General features: G+C 37.7%; 1 long non-coding RNA gene across 2 annotated transcripts; it reads left to right on the top strand.

Annotated features, from left to right (window-relative positions):
- The first annotated feature begins 3,818 nt into the window (after positions 1-3,818).
- On the top strand, positions 3,819-11,916 carry LOC141554744 (uncharacterized). 2 transcript variants are annotated; one of them, XR_012485938.1, is made up of 4 exons: positions 3,819-3,996; positions 5,951-6,028; positions 10,320-10,577; positions 11,122-11,916. It is a non-coding gene; the product is annotated as an uncharacterized LOC141554744 (long non-coding RNA). The 2 variants fall into 2 exon arrangements; XR_012485937.1 differs by having other exon boundaries at positions 10,320-11,916.
- Positions 11,917-17,676: the final 5,760 nt, after the last annotated feature.

Genomic DNA, 17,676 nt, shown 5'->3' with positions numbered 1-17,676 from the left:
CTGTTTCTTTGCTTTGACCTATAAATAAAGCAGTAAATTCCTTGAGCTTTGGGAAGTAGGTACTTATAGGAGGAGCTGATCTCAGAACGGAAGTTCCTGGATTATTTGTATTGGGGTAATGATCCAGAGAAAGTAAAGGCTCTCCAAAATTTAGACTGAAGCACGTTTTAAAAGAGAAAACATCTGCCATCAGGGTTACACAGTATTGGTTAATTAACATTTTCCTTGTGTTGCGAGCCTATGGGGAGGGGAGGGCTCTTCTCAGTGACTGTGCAGGTATTCCCTGCCTGGTTATAGTGTAATGGACCACTTGGAAGCCTGGATGAGCCTCCTTCTAGCCATGCTGACTAGGGAATGGGGGGTGGGGTGGAGTGATAATAGATGATTATGAGAAAAATAGCTCTCTAATTGGCTACTTAAGCCACAAGAACTGATGACTCAGTGGTTGCTGAGCCAGAATTCAGCGAGCATCTCTGCCTCTCGAGGCTGAAGGGAGAGGGCTGCTTTGAGCCATTTCTCAAAGATCCAAATAGGGGAAAGTCAGCTGCCCTGTTTCCTATTCAGTTATAGAAACCGTGGTCACGTGGATGCTCCCAGATGATACCTCCAGGTCTCCTAGGTCTTTGGAAGTCAGAGGCCTTGTTGTGGCCAGAGGTGAGCAGTGGAGGTAGCTGCTCACCAGGTGCGGGGGCTCACAGAGATGGAAGTGCTGCTGCCTTGGGAGCAGGGGGACATACCAAAGGCCTGGATGGGAAGCAGCAGTCTCCAAAGAAAGGGGGCTTTAGGGGATGCGATCCCCGATTGACAGCCAGCTACTGGGTCTAGAAAGACTCCTCAGAGCTTGGCAGACAGTACCCAAGGGGTCTCATGATAAGAAAGGGACTTTTAATGCTTTAAATATAAGTTCATATTCTGCCCTATGTGTTACATAGATCCCCTTTGGATTCCTTACCTGTGCTCACAGGTAAAGGCAAAAAGACCCAAGTTCAAATCTGGCCTCAGAAGTTTACTGTGTCACCCTGGGCAGCTTAATCCCTATTTGCCTCCGTTTCCTCAAATGTAAAATGATGATACAGCACCCACCTAGCTGGGTGGGTGTGAAGATCAAATGAGACAATATTTGTAAATGCATTAAGCACGGGGTAGACATTATGTTTATGCTTATTCTTTTCTTCCTCCCTTTCACACAATAACAGTAGAAATTCCTTTACTTTTCCTTAAGTTCTTTACTTGTGGTGATCTCCATTAAACACAACAAAAGAGAGCCCTGTCCACTACATAAAAAAATTAGTTAGACAACCACACCATATGGGAAGATTTGCTTTTACATGAGATTCCACCAAAATTATATGAGAAACCTGAGAGCAGTAGCATTTACCCCACTAATGTTCCAACCGACATACTTAATAGTGAGTTGAGATTTTGAACGACCGTTCCAGAAAGGGTCTTACACTTGCATGATGACAGCTGCTTAGTTGCAGCATCATTGGATAGAAAGAACATTTTTCGTCAGTCACGTGCTGGCTGAGCGTCCTTGGGGAAATGATTTCATCTCCTTAGAGTCTTTCCCTAAGTCTTAGTGCAATTTAAAGCTATTAAATTCCAAAAGTCTTAGTGCAATTTAAAGCTATTAATATTTACAACTGCTTCAAGACTTTTGGAATTCCTGCGATGATTTTGAAGGACCCTTCTGGCTCTGACATCCTGAGGTTTCTTATTGCTATGTATACTCATTCTGATGCACTGTAGAAATGATCTTTTTGATCAGTCCAGTACACTGCCTATGGTTTTCTAGTAAAGATGTGAGCACAGAACGCTCTAATCACTGAGGGAGAGGTATTTTATGTATAATTTTGTCATTTTTCTAGTTTCAATTAAACATCAGAGAAAAAAATGACAGCAACATGACTGCCTCTGAATGTTCTGTCTAGGTAATGTGAAAAAGACAAGAGAGGGAGAGACAAGACAAATAGACAGGGACCTAAATACAGAGACACACAGGGATGATGAGGAAGGGAGAGACATAGACAGAGGCAGACAGAGAGAGCGGGAGGGGAAAGGGAGAAGAAAGGAGAGGGAGGAAGGGAAAAGGAAGGAGAGGGAGAAAGAGAGAAAGGGAGGGAAAAGGAGAGGAAGAGAAGTTATCTGTTAAGCAATTCTAATGCAGAGAAAGATTTCACATGAGTGTGGCAAGCTAGACCTCCCTTACAGATGTGTTAATCAGAGTTTCATGGTAAGATAATTTTGCACGTAGCAGAGAGCATCAGAGCCAGGGCTTAAGTGAATTATTCCTCCTATGTCTGCATAGCTGATCCTTTGTCCTTTGCTAAGCTGTCTTGCAGCAGCGCAGCATAGCTTTCCCTGCAGAAATCTGTGGCACTGCAGTGTCCAGTGTTTGCAGCCAGTAATGCATTTTTCTGGGACAGAATATACTTCTCTTTTGAGAAGAATTGAGAACTGGCAAGATATTTGTTCTTAGCTGGCAAAATAAAGTATAAAACCCTGGAGCAAGGTCATAGAAACAAAATTGGGGTTCATATATTTGTAGCCAAAATGTCCCTGAGAGATCATCCTATCGAATCTCTTCAGTTTATGGATGAAGAAGCTGAGAAACAATGGAGAAAAATCTGGGCTTGAAGTCAGGAAGCTCTGAGTTCAAATTCATCCTCAATAACTCCTTAGTTCGGTGCCCATGGGACATCTATTTGCCACTAGAGAAGGAAATGCAAAATACACTAGTATACTTGCCAAGAAAATTCCATGGATGGAGGCTCATAGGATCATGAAGAAACAAACATAATTGAAATGACTGAACAACAGCAACCAAAGCATGTCATAAATGTTTTTCCCTATTTTATATATTGGAGACAGCAGTTCTATTGATTTCCTATACTAATCAACCCCTGATAGATAATCTCAGAGAAGGAAGAAAATGGCTTCCTTTCTGTTTGCTTACTCTGAGGTATTTCAATATCAGAAGCTAACAGTAAGCCCTTGTCTGTATCCTGACATTTCCAACCAGAAATCAGACAGTTTTTTTTTTTGCTTGGATCCCATTTCTTCTATGTTTATCAGATATATGATCCTGGACTAATTATTTAATCTGGTTAGCTTTCAATTTCCTCATTTATTAAATGAAGACGTTGGATTTGTTGCAGAATTTTACTGCATAGGGCTCTAAACTGTGAATAGCTGGAGCTGCACAAAGCAGGCCTAGAGATAGGTTTAATAAATCATTTTCAGTGATGAATACAGTTTGTACAGGGCTGGATATTGAAAAACATTTTTGCATGTATTTTGAGCATAAAAAGCTATTAATAAATTTTTTAAAAAATAAAATATTGTACATACATTAAAAAAAAATAGTTGGCAAACTGGAAGTTCTCCCAGGCAAGAGACCTGCTCCTTTGAAGAAAGGTAGAGATTTATATACAAATCATAAGTGGGAAGGGTAGGGAAAGGTAAATCAAATAAAATCATTTTCAGGGTCTGAGGAGTCTCCCATGACAAACCCATGAATGCAGGACAATATGGATGTTCTCCAATCCTGTAGGAACAGTTCTTCCGAGATTGTTTTAAGTCCTTGGGGGTCATTTGGGAAGGAATAGGTTCTGCAATCTTTGATTCACTTCCCTTAACATATACAAGAAAATGATGTCAAGAATTGATTGATCATTTCTAGCTGCATTGTGAGACTCCTAAGCTAAAGGCAGTTCTGAGAAATCTAAATCACTAGTATATTCATTATACATATCCTATCAATTAATATGAAAATCATAATAATTTTTTCATATTCTCTTCTTTCCATCCAAGGTCGGGACAGCCCTGAAAATCAATGGGGAGAATTCGAGACATGATTTTGGTCTTATGCAAGAATAAGTGAGTTACAAAGCGAATGCCAAGGTAGATGACAAAGCAAATAAAAGAGAAACATCAGCCCTGGAAGGGCGGGATGGAAAATGCTGCCAGGCAACCAGGGGAGCAGATCAAAGGAAGGTGAGGGTGAGACATGCTTCAGAATGTTTTGATCCCTATTCCATAAACCTTCGCTTGCTTGTTTGGAGCACTAAGGTTTTCTTCTATGTGAGAGGACTGGTTGACATAGAAACAACATCTCTCTCCAATGATGGTGCAGACCTCCCTCCCTCAGCCATTAGGGCATTTAACACCCTGTGGTTTTATAAAGCCATGGGGGGCCAATCTTGCATTTTGACAAGAGCCTTAGATGTCATTATTAGACATTTCATAGCAGGTCACTTAAAATTTCTGCACTAACACTCAATGGAAGAGCTGTTTAGTGATAAAATGTTAACATTGCTTTTCATGTATGGAATTAGAATAGCATGAATATCCCACTATCACGGTTACAAATAGAGAAGATACTATGAATCTCTGTGTCTACCAGTTACCATTTTTCAAAGGGGCTTCCAACATTTTTTTCTTTCTTTTTCTGGCTTATCATGCAGCCATCTCAGAGTAGAGCCTGGAGACAAATTCTAAGACAAATATCAATCTTACTCATGTTTCTCATGCTGTTGCATACATAGAGGAAATGCAATTTTTAATCAGGAGAGAATGGTGGGTTCCCATGTTGAGTGAATTCTTGCTCAAGGGTTTGGGGAACTGATGCTAGAATTTCTGGGGGTTGAGGGGAAGATGCATGGAGAAAAGCTGCAGATGCATAGGGGAAGTTCTGAAGATGTTTCTGACTTCTAGTCCACCTCTTAGAGACAGCTGGAATGGTCCTTCTTGGGTGAGACGGGGCACACTCTCTTGACTTGTACCTACGATTTCTTCTTGTTCCTAGCTAAAGAGCTCATTCACTCTTGTATATTTTTTGGTATGTTCTAGTATATGTAACTCCTCCAGTTTCAGTTTACTTGAATGCATGTTTTTTTCCCCCTATTTATGATGATGTTTTCTGTAACTAGCATTTGGTGGGAAGGAGCAAAACTGGCAAGTATAAACTAAGGGCTACCCTGCTCCTTAAGAGTGACCAAAGAAGCAGTTTTCTCTCCCAACTAGACTTTATTATTAGACTAACAATATTTGAAAGGGTAGGGATATAATTCTAGTCTGATGTCTCTCTTGGAGACAAATGATGGAAGGAACAAAGACCCGACCAGAGACTTTTTCCTGCTCCCCTCAAGGTGGAAATCAGTCTCTCTTGGAGTGGGTCAGATCTGTGACATCCAAGAATGATGTATATACATTTAGAAAACCATAAAGACAAAGTTTTTCAACAGAAAGAATACTCAATGCACAACATAGTTATCAGGTAAAAGATGACTTATTGTTTTGTCCATCTCAGTAAGAAACAAAAAATTCCTAAAGACACATTAATATTTACGTAGCTATTAGATGTTTCCAACTACTTGTATGGTTCTTATTCTCTTCTAATCAGAAAAGAACAGAGGCAAATCACCCAGACTTCTGGGCAGGAGTTAGACTTTCTTCCCTGGTCCCAAGCTCTTACTTCCCATCCCTCCTCCTCTAGAGCAGGGGAATGTATTCCATGCTATCCACCTCTTTGACAGTGTGGTGAAGCTAATGGGCCCCTTCTCAAAATAATGTTTAAAAAACTTATTTAACAGGGCCTATGTCCAGATCATCTAAGATGGAGGAATCCATGTGGGAGACAGCAGCCTGCTTTTGGGAGAGAACATCCTGCATCCCCCTTCCATTTGGGGGGAACAGCTTGCTTCCTTTGGCTTGATAGTGGGAACGGAGTATACAGGTCTTTAAAACTATCATATTGGGTCAGGCTTACTATCTTTTTCTAAATGCAACCAGAAAGAGGTCCTCATCACACACAGCATAAGTACCATAAATTAAGCTGGGGGATGGAGATGAGGGAAAATTTCCTTTCTCCTCTCCCTTTTAGCTTCTATGACCCCCAAGAATCTGGATTGGGGTTTTGATATATTTTGTTTGTTCTTTTTGGTTCTAGGCACACTGTAGTTCCTGGATCTAAGAACTTCAAGCCATGGGGAAGAATGAAGTGTAATAAAACAGGGAGAGGAGAGAGGTACTATTATGTGTAAAATAAAATCTGTAGGATAATAAAGGAAATGAATTGTATTGAAATATTGTTATAAAGTACACACACACACACACACACACACACATATATATATATATATATATATACTATAAAAAAAGTTCTTGGATTTAAAGTCAAGAATCCTTGTTCTAAAAACTGGGAGAGAGCTGCCTAGGCTCAGAACCAGGTAGTCAGGGAGTACCATCAGATGACTTCAAACAATATAACCCAAAGATTGATTCACGATCTCAGGAGACCTTAAATTCTCTTCCAATTCCATTGTTGGGAATTCAGCTAGCAAACATATAGAATAAAATGACTTATAAACCTCTTTCCCCCATGATCTCTTTTCCCTCTAAAGCAGGAATGAGGTTCTAACACGTATTCTGTGGAATATTGGTACTCTTTTTATAAATGAATCAAGATAAATAAACAAGGAAGGGCTATTAAGGTCAAAAACTCTCGGGGAAAATAAAATCTCCATCTTCAGAATAAAGGGAGGAGAGAAAACTACCAACTGTTCAACAAATCAAGTATTTATTAAACATTTACTATGTGCCAGATATTGTGAGGATACAAATAAAAGGAAAACTAACAACCATTCCTAACCTCAAAGAGCTTATATTCTGATGGAGGAAGACAAGAAGAAACTGAAAAGGAACCAGGGAGGAATTTAGGCTGGAGATGAAAGAAAAAGAAACCCAGAGAGTAAGGGATGATCCCAGAGGAGAATGAAAACATGAATATGGCTAACCTGGGGTTCCTTCCTTGAGCTTCTGGGAAGAAATGAGAATCAGAGAGAGGATTGTAGGGACAGAGGAGGAATTCTATAGAATGAAAAGGTGTTAGATATCTAGTGGACTCCTTTCCCACTAAACAAAAAAGTTTAATAAACAAATAAGCAAACTCCTGAGACATGGCAGAGTAAGGGAACTTCCTTTTTTCACTTGACAGAAAGTTGGATTATAAATTAGCTTCCTATTTCCAAGAGTGTTTGGTTCCTCCCCCAGCATCACTCAGCACCAGTCTCTAACGTGGGCTCCTTAAACCCTTCCCCCCAGGATGTGGTTTCCATCGTTCCGTAGGACCATGTCATTTTGTTAGCCTCCTCTCAAAAAGCCTGGCTTGCTTTATTGCCTTGTTCCCTTAGGTTTTCCTTGGAGAGAAGGTTGCTAGAACATGGTGTATAAAGACAACTTCCAGTGAAAGAACACTGCTGGGAAATGGCCAAAGAGTCAGGAGTCGGGCCCAGAGAGGAATAAGTGACATTGCTTCTCTCTGATGGTTAGTGCCCCGTTCTGATTTCCTTCCAATGATGTTGCCTAACCAAATGGCTGAACGATTGTCCCAAACCAAGCTCCCTTCTCCAGAGAGTCATCCCATTCATCCCTGAGAGGTACGGACAGGGTCACACTTAAAATATAAAACATATTATATGTACTCTCCCAGAAAGAGAATAAAAAAGAGGAGAATGATTTTTTTGGCAGGACTCATTGAGCGGATATTTCACATTGAGCCCTCATAAGGTCCATGTTTTCTAACTAGCCAAGTAGATTTCTTTAGTCCATTTAGGTTCAGGATGATATTATTCCTGGCCATCTTCCCTTCTGAAAAGTAGTAGAGAAGTAGGAAATACTTACTTGTCTCCAGTGAAGTGTCACAGTGAGTACACCCGGACCAGGAGGCAAGAAGACTTATTTTAGGCACTACCTGTATGACTCTGGGCAAATCACTTGAGTTGCTGCTTCAGTTTCTCCAATGGTAAATAAAATGAGGATCATTATAGCACCTACCTGGCAGGGTCATTATGAGGATGAAATGAGTTAAGACTTGTGGTGTATTTAGTACATAATAGGTGCTTAATAAATGGTTGTTTCTTCCCACCTTCCACCTGGACAGCCAACACTGGCTCAGGGAACCAGGAGTTCTTGAACTCATGAGGTAGCTGCCAAGACTGGAAATGTCCACTGGACAAGCAAACATTGACTTAGGGTCCAGTTTCAGGCTTTACCGGGGCAAGCACATGCTTTTATTATCACATGCATGTAGTTGTAACTGCTTCTGGGAAGAGAATGAGAGAAATCCTCCCTCCCTTTCTCCCTCCCTGGAATTCCTAGGGACCACTGGCAGAGTCCCAATGTAATATACCTTAAAAAGTGAAAAATTTGAAAAAAAATCTTATAATTTTAAATAATATTTTATTTTTCCAGTTACATGTAAAGATAGCTTTCAACATTCATTTTTTACAAGATTTAGAGCTCCAAAATTTTTTCCTTCCCTTGCTTTTCTCCTCCCTCCCTAAGATAGTAAGCAATCAATCAAAAATCTTATAATGTCATGAGTGGAAAGATTCCTCCTGCGTCAGCCACCATTCAACTTTGACACAAGTACACAGAGATGAGAACCATCGATAAGGATTTGCTTCTTCATTTCAAAATTTATATTCTTCAGCAAGAATGTAAAAAGGGGTCCATCTTCATGAGAAGTGCCCTTGTCTGGCAGATGGGCTGGGAAGGGGGGAGAAATCCACTGATTTTCTGCATTACATGTAAATCCCCAGATGTGAAAAATGCTGTATGAATTTAGGTGAATCCTGGGGGACATTCACTCAGAGGAAGCAGAAGAATAATTTTTCAGCAAAGCGATGAAAAAGGAAAAGACAGTTAGACAAGTAAGAGCAAATTAGGAATAAACAGTATTCTCAAAGCTATCAGGATAGCAGAATTTCCAGAAGGAAAAGACACTCAGAATCAAAAGCTGCAAAAGTCTAGAAGGATGAAAACCTCTGCTCTAAAAGATAATTAGATTAAGCAATTAGTAGATCAGATAGAATAAACTAGAGCATCAGAGTAAACTAGAGCAGTTAGTAGATCAGATAGAGTAAATTAGAGCATCTAGTAGATGGCACAATGGATAATATGCCAGATCTAGAGTCAGGATTCATCATTCAAATGCAACATCAGACACTTTAACTTTGTTTAACTCAGTTTCCTCATCTGTACAATGGGGATCATAATTGCACCTACCTCCCAGGATTGTTATGGGGAAAATGAGATAACAATTATAAATTGCACAATGTCTGCACATAGTAAGTGCTATGTGCTTATTAGCTTTTATTATTAGCTAATGTCAGTAACAATAATAATAATAATAATATAATAAACTTGAAGAAAGCTCAATAGCAGAGTAGAAATCCAGGGAGAGTGGAGAGGATGGTAAGGCCTTGAGCCAAGATGTTTCTTTCTAGGAGTCAGACAATGACAAGTCACCTCCCTAGAATGATATTTGAAGATGACTTTTACTTGATGAAAGGAAAACCAAAATATGACCAGGCTTCAAAGACTGCTACCTTTTTTTTCTCTTGACAACCTTCCGTGTACTTAAAAAAAATGAGATAGATGTTTAATAAATGATTGTTTTCTTCCTTTTTTCTCCTGGGCAGCCAGCACAAGCTTGTTTTAAAGTAGAGAACACCCTACATGTTTTTTAGGGGGAAAATAAGGAAAATTAAATTTATCTCTTCCGTTTGGGGCTTCAGTTAACGCTAAGGATCCTGGGATAAAAGGAAAGACAAAAGCAGGTCTGTAATTCTCAGGAGGCATATCTTTTTCTCAAAAACATTAAGATATTTTTTATTCACCTTTTGTTTTGATTTTGTAATGTCATTTCTCCTAGGTTGCTTTCTCCCCCTAGTGTTCAAAACAGTTAAACATTTCTGGAATCACAAAATTTATGTAGATAAAACATTTTGAGGGAAAAGGTCAGTATAAAAGGATATGATTTCAAGCCTTGAGCAACAATACAATGAAAACAAAGGAAGCAAGGAAGCTGAAATCCTGGCTTCCTCCTCTACCCCTGATGAATTAAAACTGCTTTTTCTAAATTTACCAAAGATGAATTTTCTAACTGCTAAATCCAATGACCTTTTCTCAGTCTTCCTCCTTCTTGACCTCTCAGCAGGAAAAGATAGCTGCAGAATATTCACAGTTGCCCTGGTAACAGCCAGGGATAATCTCCACTCTGAGTCTGTTGATTTCAGTGCCAGCGTTTGAGATCCATCATTTTGACCTTATAGAACACATATATAAGTGCGTTTGGGTGTGTTTGTGTGTGTATATAAATTTATCTTGTTCTCTTTTTTTTAAGCATGTAGAAGATCATCAAAGAAGTGAATGTAAAGTAGTTTTTGAAGCTTAGTGATAGATGTTTTTCTAAGACATATGTATACATACACACATATTATACATAATATATATTTTTCTTTTCCTTTCTTCAGGTAACAACCACACACACATACACATATACATATATGTATGTGTACACACATGTGAGTGAATCTATTTATTGAACATCTACTATGTTCCAAGCACTGGAGTAAGTCCCAGGGATAAAAGAAGAAGCAAAAGAGGCAGCGTCTTTAAGGAGTTTATAACCCGATGACTACATGTGTGTATGTGGGCACTGGGCATTTCGGTGGCCTAGTGCTTAGGACGCCAGCTCTGGAGCCAAGGAAGACTCGTTTTCCTGAGTTCAGGTCTGACCTAGCTCTGGGATTCCAGGCAAATACATGTAACCCTGCTGGCTTGTTTCCTCATCTGCAAAATGAGCTGGAGGAGGGAATGGCCTCCAGAACGTTGCCAAGAAAACCCCAAACGGGGGCGCGCAGGGTCAGACAGGACTGAGCAGCACATGGATGCAGGGGCACGATTACCGGCATAGATGGGTGGGAGTCTCCCCACACAGATGGTCCAATATGCCCCCTTCTCTCCTGTAAGGCTGCCTCCATCTCGGGGTTAGGGCCTAATTCACTCAACTCCCCATGCCTTACAGCAATTTTTTCATTATGCTCCCCCTTTTCTTTCTCTTTCTCCTCAGGCTTCCTTGTCTGGCTGTCCTCCTTAAAACATTTTTTTTTCTAGAATTTGTGAGATTCTTTAAGGCCAATTATATTATGTTGTATATATAGAATGTTTCCTTAAAAATTGAGTCAGGACCATTATCATTGTAATATTCACTTAGCTATTCTCCAATTAGTTTCCAATAATCTGCCTCTATTTATTTTTCCTTGGATTACACAGATTCTGCCACATCCATCATCTCTTCCTCACTCCCCATCACCTCCAGGACCAATAGAAAGTTCCCTGTTGGGGCCTGGTCCCTCCCTGCTACTTCTCTCCGGCCTTGAGGCCTCCCCTCCAGCACCTGCTCTCCAGTCCAACAGCCCAGGCCTCCTGGCTCTTCCATGGACAAAATACTTGATCCCTTGTCCCAGTCACTGTTTCCCTGACTATGTCCCCGTGTCTCTCCTCATCTTCGCCTTCCGGTTTCCATGCCTTCAAGTCCGCTAGGCTAAGAATAAAACCTAACATCTAAAATATAATAGGAACTGGCTCTGGGATTTCATTGGCATTGGTAATTACCCAATGAGGAAACTTTTATATAACTATTGTTACAATAATTGTAATTATAAAAACAGAATAATAGAAAGGCAGCTTGGAAAAGGAATCTGTAATTTTCCATAGCCTTTCTAGGAGCCTCCCCACCTCAAAAAAACCCTAGTCACAATCCACTTCACTTCATGTCCAGCTCCTCTAAAGCTTCTCTCCCTGCGTGGCCCAGCTTGGGGATCATTTCCTACCTCCACCCTCCTCCCCACTAAGTCCTGGAATCATGATTTGATCTGCGCCTCTGTATCCTTCAACCATCCCAGGAACTTTCTGACTTAAATGCCTCTCCTTGGCCACCATTGTACTATCATTAAAAAGCAAGCATCTGGAGACAGAGGCTGTATGTGTTTTTATAAATTTATATACCTAGGGCTCAGCACATTGCCAGGCAAAAATAGTAAGCGCTTAAATACTTTTTCATTTATTCATTCATCTATTCATTCATTCATATTTACATACACAATACGTACATATATACACAACTATTTATTTAGATCCATATGTGAAAATACATAAATTCATATATATATACATATATATCTAACATAGAGCTAATATATGTTACATGTGTATATGTATATTATGAGGCAGAAGAGTGGAAAGAAAAGTTGTCTTGAAACTAAGGGGCCATAAATTCAAATATTGCCTCTGACATACACAAACTATCATTTAACCTGGACCCGTCACTTAAACTCTCAGTATTAAGGGAACTCTCTAAGACAGGTAATCATAACCTCTCCTAAGGCATGGAGCCCTCTGGCACTCTGGTGAAACTCTGAGGTCACTTCTCAGGATAATGTTTTTAAATACATAAAATAGAACACATTATAAAGGATTACAAAGAACGTCAATTACATTGATATGTAATTATCCAAAATTTTTAAAATTTACATACATGATTCATGAAGTAATGTCTATTAAAAATAACTTTACTAGAATAAAAATAATATAAGGATGCAAAATAAGAAAAAATTCATACTCCAGGATAATAATCTCTTCCATATATGTTTATATAGTATTTGTTTTACATACACACACACGCACACATATGTATATATTGCAGAGAAAGTGCCAGATTAAGTTGAGAAACCAAATATCCTTAAATGCTAGGAGTTTCTTTTTCCAATGAAATTATAGGTCCATCCCTTAGCTCAGTCCCAAATACATATAGTTGTGTCCATCTGGATATGTATATGTAATATACTAGAAATATCATGTAACATTATATAATATATACACAATATTATGTACTGAAGTACATAACACATACACTCACATATGCATGTGTACGTGTGTGTAAATATCTACAAATACCCATGTGGAGACACATATACAGACATAGACATTTATTATCATTATCAGTCCATTAGTGACAAGGACAATATTCAGAACCAAAACATGTTAACTTAACTTTATAATGAGATTCAGAAGAACAAGCCTGACTTTAAATAAAAAATTATTCAAACCCACTAAAACCATATTCCTACTATAATACAAAGATAAAAAATATCTCCTATGTTTTGGACAATCCTAACTAAATTGCCCCAGTGGGAAGCACTCATTTATAACAACTACTTAGTGCCTTATTTGCACTGTTGTACCTTCATGGGAGAGTCAGTAGAATTAAGCTAGTTGCTCATTTTGGGTCAGCACTGGGTTTGGGAGAACAAGTGACTAAACTTGGCAGGAATCAGAGTGTCTTGGGAGTGGGTGTGACATAGTACACTTAAAAAAAAAAAAAAAAACAATCAGAGAAGAAAAGGGAAAATTCCCCCGTGCAAAAGAGAGCAGCAGAATGATTTCATGTTTCCAGTATATGAATTACTTGCTTCTTATTAAGTTTGAGCTACATAACTACAAAGCCTGAGGAAAATTTCCAGCCTAGCTTTTATGATTTACCTCCCCCATAGATTTAAAAAAATACCTGACATAAAAGAGTTAGAATTTGACCCATTTCTTTTTCTTATTCCTTTTGGAAAGTAATTATTCTACTGTGTATTGCCTTTACTAATAAACAACTGTGGCACCTCATTATGGTTAAAAGGTGATTCTGTATTTTTAAAGGTTATATCAATAGAATGCAAGCTCTGGCTAACTGAACTAATCTGAATTAGCTTCATGTATAATCCCAGTATCTGCAAATGTCTAAGGACTGGCCTAGCTTTTCACCAAAATGACCAGAGAAGAATACATTTTTTAAGCCTTAGTAACTCTCAGATATTTTCCAACTCACAAAGACTCTATTGGTAGAGATAATATCCACACCAATGAAATCACATTTTTCAGATCCTATGAGACTCTTTTCAATATTCTTTAAAAGAAATGTTGTGATTTATCTTTTCATATTTAATTTCAGAGATATAATGATCAGTCTCCTCAGAATTTTGCTTTGTTTTGCTTATTTTAAAGTTGCCTATTTTTAAAAAAAATGTCAGGACAAACTTAGAGTGGATGGCTTTGATATTGTTTATAACAAGCCATATTTAAAACAAAGCAACATTCTTGGGAGGAAAAATGTTGACATCAAAACCAGATGAGAAGTACAAAATTGAGAATATATAGTGTTCAATGAAAATAATTTCAACCTGATATATTTTAAAAATCAACAAAGGTTATTACCATTTCCAACACAAATTTAACTTATTTAGTCAAAGTAGTCACCATGATGATGAGGTAAATCGTCTTAATCACCAATCACTTGATCCTGGCAGTTAATGGTGATGCTAATTTAGAATATATACTCAATCACAAAGCCTTATGAAGGAGAAAAGAGGAAATATTATGAATAGTATTCTCATAAAACATCAAAAAATAGTGGAAGAAAACATTTGTAGAAGTGTGGTGTGATAGCCAGTGAAGGAGAGTCATTCCCAAGAGTATTTAAAGATCAAGTTGAAAGGAAGACAGAAAATGGACCAAACCATGGAAAAAAACTGTTAATGTTTCTATAATTGTTTTCTTCACTAATATCATACAAGTGATGTGTTTGGATTCTGTGTACTTCATGAAGAAATTTAAATAGTATTAAAAAAAAGATGGCAAAAGCAGCTAGAACAGGCCAACAACAGATAGTTCGTGTTAGAGGTAAAACAATTTTGGGGGCACTAAGTAACTCTCAAAACATCTGAAAGAGAAGATAACAAATGATTGGAAAAAGTAATGGACCATAATATCGTCTCATAAAGGAGAGGAACAATAAATTGTTAATTGTGGATTGACATTCCTAGTTTTTTCTCTGTAAAGAATTTTTATGAGAATGATTTACACATATATTGAGAACAATCTCAGTGAAAATAAAGAGGAAACAGGAAGGCTTTTGCAAAGAGCGAGCTGCAGTGGGATTGTCAGTCAGTAAGAATTACCAAGAAGCTGGACTGGTTCCTCAAAGGAAGGAGGCTTAAGTGTTGTAAAAATAGAACCAAACAGCATCAGGAAACTGGATGGTCAGAGGAGGTGACTTGTGAGGTATATTTTTAGGAAAATCGTTCTCTCCAACCATTGGTCTGGGACTTATCAAGACTAACAAAGTTCTGCTGGGACCCCAGAGTTTGAAACATTTAGCACAATCCAAGCTTCCAGTGAGCATCTTGTTTGCCCCCATTCCCCCTGTGCCTGTAGGATTGGGCAATGTTTTTCTGTCCCCTGTGGTCCACTACCCATGCAAGGACTAACAATGGCCCTGCTGGGATCTCTCCCCAGACTGTTATTGAACGATATAGAGAATATAGGATCTTATTGTGTTAATTGCTTATAGATCACACACAGACACACACACATTTGATTCACTACCTGTGAGACACTTAGGTAGCCCAGAGGATAGAGCTCTGAATCTGGAGTTAGGAAGATTCAATTTCATGTGTTCAATCTAGCCTCATGCTTTGACTCAGTGATTTAATAAACCCTTTGTATTTATCCCAAGTTGGTTAAAAACCTTAAAGAAAGTTCCCATGTGTACAAAAAAAAGTTTACCACACAACATTTTGTAGTAGTAAAGAATTGGAAAGAAAGTAGTTGCTCATTGGTTGGGAATGGATGGGAAAATTATGGGAAAAATAAAGGGAGAGGGCCTGGATTATTGATGATTTCCTCTTCTTTGTCCAAGGCAGGTCACTTAGCTAGCCGAGGTCGAGTGCCTAAGGCAGGATTTAAACTCCTGATTTTACAGCCAGTAGAATCCACTCTATTCACAGCCCTTACTTCCTTTTTTAAAAAGTATATTTTATCACTTTATTTTTCTTATTTTTTTAATCTATTTATTTTCAAAATATATGCAGAGTTTTCAACATTCACCCTTGTAAAATCTTATATTCCAATTTTTTTCTCCTTTCCTTCTCCCCATTCCCTCTCTTATGCAGCAAGTAATCCAATGTATGTTAAACATGTGCAATTTTTCTATACATATTTCCACAATTATAATGTTGCACAAGAAAAATCAGATCAAAAAGGAAAAAATTAAAAAGGAGAAAAAAAGTAAGCAAACAACAACAAAAAAGGTGAAAATACTATGTGGTGATCCACACTCAGTCCCCAAAGTCCTCTCGTTGGGCATAGGTGACTCTCCACAAGTCCGATGAAATTCCCTTGAATCGCTTTATTGTTGAAAAGAGCCTTGTCCATCAAAATTGATAATCATATAATCTTGTTTCTGTGTACAATGTTTTCCTGCTTCTAGTAACTTCACTTAGCATGAGTTCATGCACTGACTTCCTTTTTAAAAATATATTTAAAAGAAATATATTTCTTTTGCTTTTCCCCTATGTTGCTTCTCATCCCTTCCCAAAGAGATAAGCAAAATTCAGAAAAACCAGTCAACACATCAAGAAAGTTAGATGCTGTAAGAAAGTTAGATGGCTCTATACCGATAGAGCCATCAATTCTTCACAGGAATGGGATATTATCTTCTCATATATTTTTTCAACTAATTATAATTAATTGTAATATAATTATTATAATTTTGTAACATCCAGTTTTTACTACTTTATTGTTGTTCTTTCTATTATCATTATAGTCATTGTAAATATTGTTTTCCTCTCCTAAACCCATCCCCAAGTTATATTTATAAGCCTCTTTGGTAAGTAGCCAAATTTCTGGGTGTTGTTCATTTGTATGTTTTAGGCAATCAGATTTTTTTTTTTTTTTGCACTTTTATAGTGCTAGCTGGTGTCAGAATATCATTAAGCTCTCCAGATTCCTCTTTGATTCATAACCTTCAAAACTTCCATACTAGTGCTTCTTAATGATTTTTGTTCTTCAAATGCCTTTCAACAAGAAAAATGTGTTGCAAACCACTAACTTTACTTACTAAATGTTTACAGTAACTACAATAACTTTTCCCAATCTCTAAACTAAGTATAATTACAAAATATAAAATGTTATCCTACATATAAATGTGAAAAGTCTAAAAACAAAATTAGAGAACTAATTATATAATAATTACAAATATTTTACAAGGGATAATATTGTATAAGAATTATAAGTAATACAGCCAGATTTTGGAAGCTTACTATTATCTAACAGATTTGATATAATATTTTACAAATTTTGTTGAATATAAATTTTTTTTTAATTTTTGTTTTATTTTATAATTATAACTTTTTTTTTTTGACAGTACATATGCATGGGTAATTTTTTACAACATTATCCCTTGCACTTACTTCTATTCAGATTTTTTTCCCTTCCTCCCCCAACCCCCTCCCCCAGATGGCAGGCAGTCTTGTACATGTTAAATATATTGCAGTATATTCTACATACAATATATGTGTGTAGAACCGAATTTCTTGTTGCACAGGAAGAATTGGATTCAGAAGGTAAAAAATAACAGTTTACATTCATTTCCCATTGTTCCTTTTCTGGATGTAGTTGATTCTGTCCATCATTAATCAATTGGAATTGGATTAGCTCTTCTCTATGTTGAAGATATCCACTTCCATCAACATACATCCTCGTACAGTATCATTGTTGAAGTGTATAATGATCTTCTGGTTCTGCTCGTTTCACTCAGCATCAATTGATGTAAGTCTCTCCAAGCTTCTCTGTATTTCTCCTGTTGGTCATTTCTTACAGAACAATAATATTCCATAACATTCATATACCATAATTTACCCAACCATTCTCCAATTGATGGACATCCATTCATCTTCCAGCTTCTAGCCACTATGAAAAGGGCTGCCACAAACATTTTGGCAC

The sequence above is a fragment of the Sminthopsis crassicaudata genome, chromosome 2, assembly GCF_048593235.1.
Source record: "Sminthopsis crassicaudata isolate SCR6 chromosome 2, ASM4859323v1, whole genome shotgun sequence".
NCBI lineage: Eukaryota > Metazoa > Chordata > Mammalia > Dasyuromorphia > Dasyuridae > Sminthopsis > Sminthopsis crassicaudata.
The sequence above is the reverse complement of the archived record's forward strand: the minus strand, read 5'-3'. Positions and strand labels throughout refer to the sequence as shown.